The following is a 16,033-nucleotide window of genomic DNA, read 5'->3' on the forward strand; positions in this document are numbered from 1 at the left end:
CCACCTCCCAACTCCAAGTATCTACAATGGAAGTGTCAAGAACTTCATCCACTAAGCTGATTGTTACTTCTTCAACTACCAAGTTAGCTCCCTTTGCTTCTACATCTTTGGTTAGTACATCAATAAGTTCTACATTTTTTTCTTCATCAATTCCAATAAGATCTATAGTTTTGTTTTCATCAGCATTTTTTGCATCTACTTTGATTCTAGTAAGTTCAAACACTTCTATGGGTATTCTACCGAGTGTGGCACCATTTTTGGGAAGTGTTTCAATTTTTGATCTGGTTAGTACTTCTATTGGCATTCAATCCTTAAGCCCTATTCCATTGTTCACTACTAGCCCTTCTATCTCTACTATTGTGTCTGTTCCAAAGGTCATACCAGTTATCATTGAAGTAAAACAAAGGAAACCATTGAAACTTCTGATCACTGGAAAGGAAATTGAAGAATACATTGACTAGACATAGAGATAATAATGCCTAAGATTGACTATGAGACTACTACTATTGAAGAAATGAGGTTAGCTAATCAACTCATAAAGAAGAAAGCTACACATAAGTAGCTAAGCTCTGAAAGGGATAAGAAATATAGAATAATTGAAAATGCTAAGAATATAATCACAGATGCTATAGGTGTTGAAGTGGATTCCACTCAACATATTTTGATTCAATAAGAACAAGTTGTACAAAAATATAATGAGGACTCCTCTAAAAAAGAGAAGCTAATTGAAAAGGCTGAAAGGAAGTTTGATAACAAGGTGTTAGAGCATCTTGCTTAGTAGATAGCATTCAAACAAGTGGAGTTGTCCACATTTTTGAGTAATTTTGAAAATTCTTTTAATAATGTTGCATCACTTTTTTCCAAACTTTGTGATATGCCCGGTTTTACCAATGAAATAAAGGATAAGCTAAATAAGATCAATGCTTACATGAAATCTAGTGCATCAAAGTTGCAAGCTAACCCTTCTAGCTCCTCTCATCAAACAAAGGTGAAATGTCTAGTAGAAGTGGAGGAAAAAATTCTAAGAGAAGAATCAAGAATAAGAGAAACCTTGTTTGATATTCAAAACATGATCTTGCCAATAATGGATAAAATGCAGAAACATATTTCTCATTACAAAACATTGGTATGGGATCAGAACTTCTCAGTGGTTGATCACATGATCAAATTATCAGTAGAAGTTCAGATTGCTCTCTCCACCTATCAAATTTTGCAAGAGAATTGGGATACCTCATTCATCCTCATTCTCAAGGTACATCAAGAATTTCTCTCTCATTTTGGTGTTACAATATAAGTAGTATATATAGCCCTTTGGCATTAATGTCAAAAAGGGGGAGAGATATCAGTATAAGAAAAAGGGGAAATTCTATACATAAAGAGAATAAGTGAAAGGGGGAGATAGCACTCAATAGAGTTAGCATGTATATGTGTACAGCTATGTACATAAGTATCTTTGTATATACATTATGTGTCATCAAGGAGAATAGATGTAAAAATGTATATGCAGCATATTTACAAAGATCAATTTTGAAAAAAAAAATTCAGTAAGTCAGTTTATGTACATATGTTTTGGCTTATAAGTGTTTTTTCATTAATTAAAAAGGGGGAGATTGTTGGAATTAAGTTATTATTGCCAATAGTGACAACACTTATCCATATCAGTATAGCTACCAAGCTTAGCACTTAGTTTTCTACACTCACTGAGCATTCCAATGTTAACCAAGCTTTAAAGAGTTCAGCAGTTTACACTGAGTAGATAGTGGCTACTGAGTGAATTCAGGTAATGTAAATATTAGCACTGTCTACAAAGCTTCACAGTGTCTACTGAGTAGTAAGTTTGTGTCATGAAGATTCACTATAAACCAAGCATTGTTAGAAGTAGTGTTTGCCAAGTAAAGCAAGGTAAAGTCAGTGTACAATATCTATTGAGTGACACTACATCTATTGAGTCACCAGTGGTCACCAACTTCAGAACTACATTGAGTGATTAGTATGGATTAAACCTTCACTTCTACTGAGTGCATGATGATGTCGAGTAATGCAATGGACACCGTGTATTAGAAGGTCATTGAGTTAGTTCTATGAACCTGAGTAATTTACTATTGGGTCAAATTTGTAATGTATTTGTTCACTTATATTCTGGGCAACCTTGCAATTTTTTAAATTTGAAAGGTATATATGTAAGGTGTATTGTAAGATATCATATGATATGATGCAATAGTGAAGTAATGTGAAGTAATTTTGAGAAGTGCCTATGAAGGATTATCAATAGCAATTCAAGGAATACAACAAGGTCATTACTGAGGCAGAAAAGTTATATCCATCACATAAGGTAATTAGTGCATAAATGATCTTATGAGCAATTAGTTGTAAGTAGATCCACTACTTCATCTTAACATGTGAATTAGTTTTTTAAATCATTTAACAAGGTAGACTTAACAGTCTTTGTATAAATCTCTTAACTGAGTGCATACTTCGTTGTATGTTTGTAATTCCTCTAACAAGGTGGACCTAGTAGTCCTTTGTGCTCCTAATAGGGTAGATCGCCAAAAGTGGTCAATGTATGCCTTAACAGGCCAACTTTATGCTGTAGTTTTGAATTTTTGTGTCTATCATCCCCACCCCAGTTTTACTTTCTATTTGGAAGGTTTCTAGGTTAACAAATCATTGTGTTCTTTTGTGTGATGAATGTTTTATATTTCAGTACTAATGTATGCAGTAACATAGATGGATATGTGGTAATTTGAAAAGAAATATTTAAAGTTACTGATTTGCCCCTCCCCTCTTAGTAACTTATCATATGTTGAATATTTCCAACACATTTTTATTAGGAAAAAAGCTCATTACATAGACTAGCAAGATATAAAATTATATCTCTTAATCTACTGTTGAAGCTAAATATATTGTTGTTGTAGTAAATTGTACAAATATTTATGGATCAAATAGCAACTGAAAGCTATTGAGGAGAAAGTTACTAAAATTGTGATACGTTATTGTGATAATACAAGTGCTATAAATATATCAAAGTCCTATGAAGCACATAAGGATTAAGTACATTTCAATCCAGTATCATTACTTGAGAGAGTTAGTTCAAGATAAAAAAGTGAAGATGGAATATGTTAACACAAAAGAGAAAATAGCTGATATCTTCACAAAACCATTACTTAAGGATTCTCATGAGTATCTAAAAAGTCAACTAGGGGTGATACCCTTATCAAATGCTATCTAGGAAGAATGATGAGTGCCCTGCATCAAACAAGATGATTTACATAAGTTACGCATTGATGAAGTGGATCTTACTATAGTAGCTACCTAAAGTAATCAAGGATATGGAGCTACAAATTAGTCACAAGCTAAGTGATAGAGAGAAATTGAAAATGTTCATATTTGCATATTAAGATGACAAGTATTTGGCATTGTTGTCAAAGACAAAGAAATAATGTTGAGGAAGAATTATTGAGGGAGAAATCCTTCTCATGCTCTTATTGAAGGGAGAAATTTTTCTAAGGGAGAAATCCTAACTGCTTAGGAAGATATTGATGTCAAAGGAGATAAGAAAACGAATAGAAGAAACATGGAATACCTAGTAAGAGGGAGTTAATTTCAAAGGAGATATATGAAGTGATTAAGAGGTACTCAAAAGGATGAGTTGATTGATTTTTTGTTCATAAGAATAAAATTTTGTAACCTATTCAAATGATGAAATTTTCTAATAGAGGGAGAGATTTAAATACAAAGAATTATTTTCTTTTTGCTATTTTATGGTTATACTGATTATGTTTTGTTTAGTTTGGTTTTCCATCAATGCCAAAGAGGGAGATTGTTGAAAATATATTGATACAAGAATGAAATGTGTTCCAATTATTGTTTTCACTGATGTCAAACCTGCTACTTGCTGGTAAGATAATTTCTTAGATGATTTGAGTACTATCATTTGTTTGATTAATGAAGACACTTTGATCAAATGAGGTAACAATAGCACCTAGAGGAAAGGTTGAGTTATGATATAAAAAAGGCATATAAATATCCATTAAGATAGTGATATTATAGTGCATTGATAATATATTTTAGGTTGCAAAGGATTTTTACACTGATTAATTTTAGAAGAACAATTTAAAAGAATTGTGGCTATCAAGCTTAACAATCTACAAAGTAGGTGCCAAGAAAATTTAGTGTAAGCCAAATGATACAGAGTAAGCTAATTAAATGTTAGTTAATGTTGAACACTAGTAAACTTTAGTTCATGTTGAATATTTTGATAGTGAACATTGAGCAACACAATATGTGTCAAGCATTAGAAGCAATTAATGTTAAGTTTCAACATTATGAGAAAGATTTTGAAGTTAATGGATCTAAGAGAACAAGTTTAACCTCTTAGATTGTGTGAACCATGTGGAAGATAAGCTCGATGAGATGGTGGCAGAGAATTCAAGATGAACCATTTTGGGGAAAATTCAAAGAGGGTTACAGGAGAAGTTTCTAGAAAGGAATAAAAGTAAATTATGAGTAGATTCATTGAATCCTACCTAATCTAAGATAACCCTAAAATGGATGATAGAGGTTGAATGGAAAAAGATCTTAATTTTCTATTTATAAAGATGACTAGTCAGAAGCAAAGGTTGTCATGTGTAAGAACCTAAGGAAAACAAGGAGTTTAGGGTATTGCTTCATTCAGTGACCTAAGGGAAGAGACTACATTGGCAAGTAAAGAAAGAAGGCTTAAGGGTATGGATGCCTAAAGGGTGAACAAACTATCAAAGCTGAAGTGTGTGAAAACCAAGCATAATGGAGGATTGAAAATAGAGATTTATAATTTGCAAGTGTGTTGTAAGTTGTTATCAGATCAAGCTTCACTGTTACTTTCTAATCATTGTACCAATCTAGGGTAAATCATTTGGATTAAGGTTTACCTAATAGTTATTTGTAAATGATTTAACCAATTGACATTCCAAGTGAGTGGTCTAAAGTCCTCTAAAAAGGCTCACTCCTTGTAGGTGATTGAAATCCTTTAACTAGATCATATTTAATAGAGTGCATTATATCCTTTAATGGGGTTGGCCTTTCACAAGGCATCACTTTAGGAGAGTGAGACCAAAATTGGGTTTTCACATTGAATCTATTATGATTCATTCTTACATTTCTACAAAGTTGATTTGATAGTATACTACAAGTTTAAGTGATTGCATAATCTAATGGATGCATGCATGATAAAAAAAAATTATGGATATGGGTTCACTAAGATGTGAAAAGTTTTATTTGTATATCTATACCTTTGATAATAGATTCAAACCTCCCCACACCCTCATTTATTGTAATGAATTCTAACAGTTTAATGTTAGAGCAAATAAGAGGAGGGGGCTTCCTTATATAGAGATCCAGGGTACAAACTTCTAGAGAAGGCCAACATGGGAGCATTAAATCCTAATTAACCTTAACCCCTAGAAATGGACCTAAATTAAATGAAATTAAGATTTACCATTTTGGAGACCAAAATAGTTGATCTGGAAGAGGGAATAATTCTTTATGAAAACTGACATCTGTAAGTCATGGAACTTTGAAATTCAAACCTGGGGTAAGGGCTAAGGCCAACCCTATCCTAGGTTAGGTTCAAGGTCATCCAAGTCAAAGACCCATTCAAGGTGCTTGACATGACCCCAAACCACTTACTTAGAGGTAAATATACTCTTAAAATGAAATACTTCCATTTTAAGATGGTACAGTTATGTCTTGTCAAGTTGAATCCCTCCCTGCTTAGTATCTTATGGAGTGACTCCCAATATGTGAGATATTGAAAGTGCCATGATGTTGCATGAAGCACCTAAAAATATGAGGCAATAATGAATATTCTTCTTAAATAATTTGACACAGGGTAGAAAAAAGGAACCTTTGTCATTATCTTTGAACATAGTTGTCATATCTTTAGTGGTATTGACCTGAGGAGAGTTTATCTTTTGATTGTAAATTTGAGTAGATACCTTATTGTGATTATGGTTCTTTAGAAGTTGTTCCCTTTGGATGGGAAAACTTTGTAACATGTCATACATTGATAATTTTTTTGTAGTCTTTTTTTATTCTTCAATTGCACTATATGTTTACACATACCAAGCATGATTCTTTGATAAGATGGGCACAATTCCTTGCATCTAGAACTATTGTATCTTGGTAGGCACACTTATAGGCATGATATTTTTTCTTTCTCATGGATTGGGAGGAGTTGCCTAAAATCTTGGATGGATTCCATTGTTTAGTGGCTCCTTCTATCTACACAAATTCTAATTATTTTGGTTATCATTGCATAATACAAACATTTTAGTAGGTTTACAATCAACCTCCTAATTGAATGGGAACAAAAATTATTCATTGCCAAAATCTTCTAGAAGATGGATTACTTTTGAAAAAGGAAAGAATGCAGTTAGACTAGAAGGAAGAATGCTCTATAACAAGTGGAGCATCACAAGATTATAATAAATTTTTGGTGAATTAAAGAGGGGGGATGTTGCTAGTTGTTGGAAACTAAAATTAGAATACTTGTTATGTTGTCATTGATGTCAAAAATTATTGGTAAGACATTTTTCTATCTAAGTATAGTGTCATCCTAAGTTGTTTGATGTAGAGGATTTGAGAGAAGAGATATGACAAAAGGACCTAGAGGAAAGGTTGAGTTATGAGAAACTATAATTTTGGTACTTCATCAGTTGGACTTTGACAAGATAATGAGATTATTTAATCATAATACAAGTGAAATAGAGAGTTATACTAAAGCCCGGATAAAGTGGTCAAAGAATGTCCAAATGTAATGTCTTGATCGAGAAAAAGAGCAAAAAATTAAGGAACTTGAAGTTTAATTTGAGTGACACTAGTATTAATCGAGGCCTAATATAAGATGAGAAAAATATAGTATTGGTCAAGCATCAATATTTACTAAGTATAATTAAATATGTTTTCCACCATAATTAGTAGAGGCCAAGTAATGTAGTGATGATAAAGTGTAATTAGAACATAGTGTTGGCCAAGGGACAACATTTTATAGATTATGAGAAGAATTAATATTTCTAATTGACACAATTGATTTCTTAGATTACGTACAATGTGTTGAAGATAAGGATTGATGTGTTACATTATTTAATGCAAGGATAAGATTTTGAGATCAATGGATTAATTTTAAGACAAGTTTCTAGAAAAGAAGAAGATGAATAAGAAGTTGGAAAGATTCATTGTATGTGTTGAATCTAATCAAAACTAAAAGATTTATAATGTTTCTTAATGACAAAAGATTAGAATTACCTATTAAAAGAGCTACAAGGGCTAAGATTATAGAGGTTTTTAGAGTTGGAGAAGACCTAATCAAGGTTGGAGAAGTTGTTGATGTTATTGATTGGTGAAATTGAGAAGGAGGTTGAGAAGAGTTGTGAGGATGCGAAGTATGATCTCTTGAAGGGTTTCCCAACTGATCAGAGACAAAGATGACAATGGAGGCTAGCTAGTGGGTCAGTATGTAAACTCAACTATGATATTTATTTGTAAAATGAGTTGTAGTTATTAGAGTAGCCTACTATTACTTTGTAACCATTGTATCAGTTTGTAATCCTTTAATCAAGATTTACCTAAAAGTCATATATAATCCTTGAATCAAGATGACATTCTAATGGAATGTTCTAAAGTCCTCTAACAAGGTTGCTTTTAATAGTGTGATTAAATATGTTGACAAGTACACATTTAATAGTGTTTTCTATAACCTTTAATAGAGTTAGCTGCTAATAGATCTCACTTTAGAAGAGTGCAAAACTGGTGACATGTTACTAGTGGTTTATCCCAAATTGGGTTTCCAAGTTAAATCCAGTATCATACTTGTGCGGATGTTATTTGTGATGTTTTAGAATAATTTTTTTACATTATGCAAGGTTGTTTTTATTAGATAAATAGACTGCAACTTTATGTTAGTGATTATCTTCTATAGAGATCAATCTATTGAATGTTTAGACTTGAGATATTTAAACTATTTAATAGTTGAAATAGTACATCTAGACCTAATGACAATTGATTGACCCCCCCCCGGTGCTCTATCAGATATCATAAATCATTTTGATAATTGGTATTAGAGCAATTGGTGATTATACAAAAAATTTGAAGGTACTTGTAGCTAAAGATCAAGATGTACAAAAAGGAGGTACCAAGGTTGAATAAGGAGAACTTCCCCATACAGAAGAGTTTGATGAAGTTGCATCTTCTAGGAACTAGAGAAGGAGAAATATACTATGTGGAGAATGTATATGTGGTAATACCAAAATCCTTAACAATGTAACAACTAAGAGAGAAGCTAAAATACAATAAATAAATGTTGGAGATTGCATCATCCCTAAACTATGCCAAGTTTGATAAGATAAAAGAATGCAAAAGAACCAAGGAAATATGGAATACATTGTAGACAATCTATGGAGGAGACACAAATGTTTTGAGAGGAAAATCAAAAATCTTGAGAGGAAAATTTGATTAGATGAGAATGATAGAAGGGCAAAACATTGCAAAATACTATGGAAGAATCAAAGAGATGGTAAATGTTATAAGAGGATCAAATGGAAAGATTGATGACAAAATTGTGATTAGCAAGGTATTGAGAACTTTACTTATTTTATTAAGGTTTATGCAATACAAGAACTAAGATGTATGCATGTCAATAACCTAACTTTGGAAGATGTATTTGGTAGGCTTATTTCTTTTGAAATGTCAAATTTTGATAATTTCACTCCTAATTTTATTAAATTTTATTTTAAGTCTCAATTGGTTCTTAGCAAGAAAGGAAAAGGAAACTGTCAAAAAAGTGATAGTGATATTTTTGTTGATGATCTTGATGAGCTTGAAGCATTTTTTGCTAGAAGACTTCCTAGAGGTAGAGGAAAATGCAAATGTAAACTTCTTGTAATATGTTTTTCATGAAATAAAGTTGGTCATATTGTTGCAAGATGCCCTAGCAAAGAAGAAAAAGATGAAAGAAGGGAAAGCAAGTGCAAAGGAAGAAGACATGATAGAGACATACGAGATGGCATAAGAGATGACAAAAGAAACAAGGACTATAAATACAAAGTTAAGAAATAATTAAACTTAATGAGTCTAGAAATAATGATGAATAAGTTGTCTATGTTTCTATGGAAGAAGATTATGATGAAGATGATAAAACTACATTAATTTCATATGTGAGTAAAGGTGATAGATGGATAATTGATAATGGCTTCTCACATCACATGACTAGTGATATAAATAATTTTTTAACCATAGAACATTATAAAGGTAGTTGTGTTAAGTTTAGTAATGTTGCTCCATGACTTGTGAAAGGTCAATAATCAATACAAGTGACTAATAATATAAAGTATGACAATATTTGTTAGGTTGAAAGATTTAACTATAACTTTTTGATTATTTCATAGCTTCATAAATGAGGAGAAAAAATTTAATTCCAACATAAGAAGGCCAAGATATTTTATCTCACTAGTGAACTAATTGGAAGTTGTGATTAGACAAGAGGTAACTTGTTCTATCTAGATTTATCTAATGAGACATGCTTCTTTGCAGAAAATGAATATACGTGGTTATCTTATAAAAGGTTGTGTCATGTGAACATTTATGTTTTGGTTAGCATTAGTAAGATGAAAGAGTACAAGAATTTCGAAGACTAGAGAAACCTAATAATGCTATGTGTAAACTATGTCAATTTGGAAAAATGACAAAATCTAGTTTCAAAAGAAAGACATACTAATCTAGTGATATCATGGTGACCTTTATGGACCTATTTGAGTGCAAAGCTATTATGTGGACAAATATTTCATGGTGAATATGATGCTTTATTAGAGTGGGGTTTCTATTGCATGAAAAGACTAATTTATCTATTCCTAATAAAACCACTCAAGTTATAGTTCACATGAGGTGGTTAAACCCTTGTAATGAATCCCAATGGGAGCATTGAATAAATTTCTAACAATCTTCCCCTCAATTTTACATGATGGTCTCAGGACTAGAACCTATGACCAAGCTCTTATACCACTTGTTAGAGTGGGATTTCCATTGCACCAAAAGATTAATCTCTGAGTGAAAAATACAACCACTCAACTTATAGTACACAGAAGGTGATTAAGCTCTTGTCATGACCAAAGGGATCACTAAATAAATTTCTAACATGTTTCTTCAAGAATAATCTGTGCTTTTCAATTGTTTAAGTGGTATTTAGCATGAGTTTAAAATGGTTCATGTAAGAACTTGACATGCTTGAGATTTGATAAAGGAAGAGAATTAATCTTAAAAAATTTCAACATATTCTGCAACAATAGAGGAATGAAGACCAAGAACCCCTCCACAAAATAGAATCATTGAAAGGAGAAACAGATCAATCACAAATTTTTCTAGAACACTGATGGTGGAGAAGAATGTGCCACATAAATGATAGAGAGAATTTTTAAGTACAAAATTCAATGCCTTGAGCTAAGTACAAATCAAGGAAGGTACAAATATCACACCTTTTGAATTATGGTATGAGTATGCACCTAATGCGATATATTTAGAAGTTTTTGGAAGAAAGTGTTACATATTCAAAGAAAATAGGAATGGAAAAATTGATGGTAAAAGCAATGAAGGAATATTCTTCGAATATTCCATTAAGAGAAAAGCTTACAAGTGTTTAAATTCTAACATTAACAAAGTTGTGGGAATTACAAATGTGAAAGTTGATGAATATGTAGAAATGAATGAAGTTCAATGTAAGACAAAACCTAGAGACTACAGTACATTCATATATGTAAATGAAGGTGTTTCCTACACCTTACCTAAGCTAAAGAATAAAACTAGCATGCAACAAAAAATAGTAAATGTTGAGGAGTTGTAGTAGTCTATTGAGAAATAGACTATAGCTTTCAAGCATTAGCAGGATGATGTTAAGATACATGAAGAAGATGTCAAACATTGGGAAGCTATTGTCAATAAACCAGAACTAGAAGAATAGATACAAGTTGGACTTGCAATTGATATTAATGATGAACTTGTACAAGAAGAAAGAAGAAAAGAACCCACACTAGATAGGTATGTGTGAAGACACCATACACAAGAACAAATTATTTGAAATAAAAACTTTGGAGTTATGACCAGCAAAATAATAAGAAGTGATACATGTTTACTCTATGAATTTAAACCTAAATCATTAAAATATTATTTGGATAATGAATATTGGATTCAAGAAATGAATGAGGAAATTTAATAGGTTGCAAAGTGTTAGAGTTTAAGGTGACTCTACAACACCCCTAGGATCAAATGAAAGACCAAGATAACTTCCTCAAGAGATTGGCAAGACATTGCATGAAGAAGCAAGAATGCTATTATTGATAATAGACTTGATTGACATCTAATGGATTGATCTCAAATGTACATAATGGGCCTCTTTATAAAGGAGAGGCAATAAGAGACAATGATAAGGAGAAGATAATCTATCACCCACACAAGGTGGAATCATGTCCACCAAAGTTAGATCATCCTCCATTATGCAATGAAGTATGAGAAATGATGAGAATGATAATGTGATAAGTGCACTAAAGGTGGAATGAGATAACAACTACGACCACCTGGAGTGGAATTAGCCTACACCATGTATTTAATTGAGGTGCAAACTCCCAAGTATCACAATCACAAACTACTATGTAATGCATCATTTTAAATAAGCTTAAGTTAGTGTAATTATTGAATATTTCATTACACAAACATGCCCCCTTAATTGTAACTTAGAGGAATGCACTTAAACTCACAATGCAAGATGGGTCCATGCTACTAGGCCATTTTAGGTACTTATGTACAATATGCAACGCAATACATGAAATGTAATATCTCATAAAATGGAGAAAGAGAGAAAACCTCATTAGAAAAACCCTCCTCCAACAAGATGCATGGATGGATAGAGTACTCAAGACCACCATAAAATTGCATACATCATGTATATACAAGGAATGATCCCCCAATAGGAAGGAAATAAGGAGACATGATATCCCCCCCATAATGAAGAAGCTCCAATGTATATGAAGAGTACCTACAAGAAAAATATAATCCAATGCCTACAAGAAACATGTCTCTCCTTAGGAAGAGATAAATACATCAAAAGATGAAGAAGCCACTCCATCTAAAAAGTGAGGAAGGAGGAAGAACGTTTCCATGTATACATCTCTAAAGACTAAATATGTGTCTCCAAGATCACAAATTTTGTCACATCATCAAGCTGACCTATGAGATGTGAAAAGCTAAGAGAACATGAAGAGTTGGGAAATCCAATCACCAAAGAAGGTGAAGAAGTATCTCAAAGAGAAACCTCCTCATATGTATTAACCAAATCTACATTATGAGACTCATATGAAAGAGCATCAAGGAATTCATCCCACACTGCAAGATCTGAAGCATAAAGATCATCCTACTAAATAGTAGAACTCATGTCTAAAGAAGTAAAAATTGGAGTAGTAGGAAGTTCAACACTTGTCTCAAGAAAAAAATGATTCAAGTGTTCAATGTTCTCCTCACATGAATTATTGACCCTTGATATGGGGTTAGGTACATCATGAATATCATCTTCAAAACAATACAAGCATGATGTATGATCAACAACTCCCATAGCTATGACATCTCTAGTCTCCATGTCCCTAATGTAGACATAATTAGAAGTGAACTCAATAATTTTACCTTCTGCCCCATGAGTAATATGGTAAATGGAAAGGATATTAGTGGTCAAGGTTTGTACACAAAGAACATCATTAAATGTACCCTCTCCCATAGGAATAGAGCCTTTTCCACAAACCTTCATGTATGTATTATTATCGATCAATATAGGTGAAGAAGTACAAGGCTTAATAAAAGAAAATATATTGATAGAAGATGAGATATGATGTGATCCACCTAAATCAAGAAGCTATTTACCTTGCTTAGGATGTGTGGAAGGAATGAGTTCTTATCCTTTGTCTCTGGATGATGATGTAGATGAAGATGTAGCAGTTGTCTAATATTGACAAGAAGGAGAAAGCACTGATGAGGGTAACAAGATATTTTTCTTTTGAAGAATGTGAGTGAGCTCATAAATCTTCTTATGGAAACATTTATGCTTATCATGTCCTAAATTTTTGCAATAAGCACATTAATCTCTCTTTCTTCTAGATGATTCCTCTCATGAAGAAGACTTGGATTCAATATTATGTTGTGTAGGAGAGTCATCAGACTTTTCATGTTGCATAGGATCCTTATGTTGTTTTTTTCCCTTTACTTTGGGAGCCTTTGGAGAGGAGTCATTTGTAACCAATTTTTGATGCTTTGAAGGCTTCAATTGACCCATGTGTGCTAACTTTTCTTGTTCCCTTTTTAGTTGAGCTACGAAATCATCAACAGAAAGCATTTTGTATGTACTACCAAGAGAATCCATTGTAGCATAGAATGGGGAAACAAAGATTGAATATTCAGGACCTAGCTTGGAAATAATAGATCATATCAATTGCTCATCATCTTTAGTAATGCCATATTTAGAAAGCTCCAATATAATGGAATTGAACTTAGATAAAAAGTTTTGAATATTGTTAAAATCACATGGACTTAGACCTATAAGCTCATTCTCCAATTTGAATTTTATTATTCTATCAAGTTTACCAAAGATTCCTTCCAATGTAGTCTAGGCATCATTAGGATGTGAGTACGATGCAATTTGATATAAAAAATCATTAGAGATGGTAGATCTAAGAGAGCCAAGTGTTTTATCCCTTCCATAAAACCATTTCCTTCTTTCTACAACACCTATAGCTAGTTTTAGATCTTGTCCAAGAATCATTCTAAGCAATCTAATACTCATCAACTGATTAGAAACTACTTGTTTCCATTCATGATAGTTATATGGAATGAGTAATGGAACTTTTGAAAAATCCATAATGAAATCAAATTATGACTGAAATCAATTGATAACTCCTTCAAATTACTAACTCAATTAAGAAAATTGAAATCCAATTATTCACCAAGTGCAAATATAGCCAAAAAAGACCTATCTTTGAAAGTGATATGCCCACTCAAAATCACTGAAATCTTATTAAAGATCTAAGAAGTAGAGGAAAAATCATGCACTTCCAAAAAAACTTGCATGTGAAAATGTTAATGAATGTGCCCAAATAGAGCCTTGAAAGTTATAGAAAATTGGATTTGTGATTTTCAAAAAAAATCAAAAGCAAAGATCCAAAAGAACCTGCACCACTATGTTGATTGTGAAATTCTACCCCAAAACAAAAAATATTGCTCGAAAAAAGGAGTCTATATGAGGGAGATATCATTGTTTGAAAATTGCCTCTAAAATTATTATTTTTGAATCACCACCACCACACCTTCAAAAATCAAATGGCTCTAGATTTGGCCTTAGATGTCCAATTTGGATGAAAAAAGTTTGATTCATGGGTTTTTGGACCTCCTCTATATGATGCCAACCTTTGATTTGCACCAGAAAGCTCCAATTTTTACCTACAATGGAAGGTCACAAAATAGGACTCCCAAAATCTCCTCCAAATTGTAATTTCCAAATTGCCAAGTGTTGCACCAACAATGAGTCAAGCCAAGATTGTACTTCTTGAGAGGAAGTCTTCACACCATGAGAGCTCTGATACTATGTTAAAGTTTTAGGTGACTCTACAATACCCCTAGGATCAAATGAAAGACCAAGATAACTTCCACGAGAGATTGGAAAGAAAATTGCATGAAGATGCAATAATGCTATTATTGATAATGGACTTGATTTGTATCCAATGTATTGACTTCAAATGTACATAATGGTCCTCTTTATATAGAAGAGGCAATAAGAGACAATGATAAGGAGAAGATAAGCTATCACCCACACAAGGTGGAATCACATGTCCACCAAAGGTGGATCATCCTTTATTATGCAATGAAGTATGCATGATGATGAGGATGATAATGTGATAAGTGCACTAAAGGTAGAATGAGATAACAACTATGACCACCTAGAGTGGAATTCTCATACACCATGTGTTTAATTGAGGTACAAAATCCCAAGTGTCTCAATCACAAACTACTATGTAATGCATTATCTTAAGTAAGCTTAAGTAAGTGTAATTAGTGAATATTTAATTAGACCAACAAAAAGAACCAAACATGGTCATTGATACCTAGACCAGAAGACCAGAATGTTATTGGAACCAAGTGGGTATTCAGGAACAAGATGATTGAAAAAGAAGAAGCCACAAGGAACAAGGCTAGATTGGTATTCAAAGGATATGCACAAGAAGAACGTATTGACTGTGTGGAAAAATTGCCTAAGATGCAAAATTGGAAGGAGTTGGAGCATTACTTGCATATTCTTTTTATAAATGAATTAACATGTACCAAATGGATGTCAAAACTATATTTCCAAATGGAATACTAGAAGAAATGGTTTACATTGATCAACTACAAGGATTTTTTGATCTTATCAAGAAGAAAATTGCATGTAAACTACACAAAGAACTATATGAATGAAACAAGCCCCTAGAGCATGGTATGAAAGGCAATAGAATTATTTTTTAAGGATTGGTTTTTCTAGAACTAATGATAACAACAATCTATTTTTCAACCTACAAAGCCATTTTTCCTTAACCCTAGGTTTCATGATCAGACATCTCAATATCCAATAACTGCTAAATCTAAGCCCTCTCCCTATTTTGAAAAGGGTGAATCATCTCAGCACCATCAATAGCCTCAAGTTTCAAATTCTTTTCAGTAGGATTATCTGTTGCCCAACAATCCTTCAACTTCTCGTTCATTTTAGTGGCCTATTATGAAGGTGCGTCATAAATATACATTTTCATAGATGGTACTAATGGAGCATTCAGGGAAGGGTTTTTAGTGTACAGGGAAGAATTTCAGGGGCATGAGAAGGAGCAAGGATTTTGACCATAACATGCCTCAACAAATTGGTTTTGATCTAATTTTCTAGAAACCCTCTTCCATATTTTCATCGATGCCTTTTGTTCAACTAGCTTGGGATCATGATTTCAGT

The sequence above is a fragment of the Cupressus sempervirens genome, chromosome 9, assembly GCF_028749045.1.
Source record: "Cupressus sempervirens isolate cs-2001-9-10 chromosome 9, ASM2874904v1, whole genome shotgun sequence".
Lineage (NCBI taxonomy): Eukaryota > Viridiplantae > Streptophyta > Pinopsida > Cupressales > Cupressaceae > Cupressus > Cupressus sempervirens.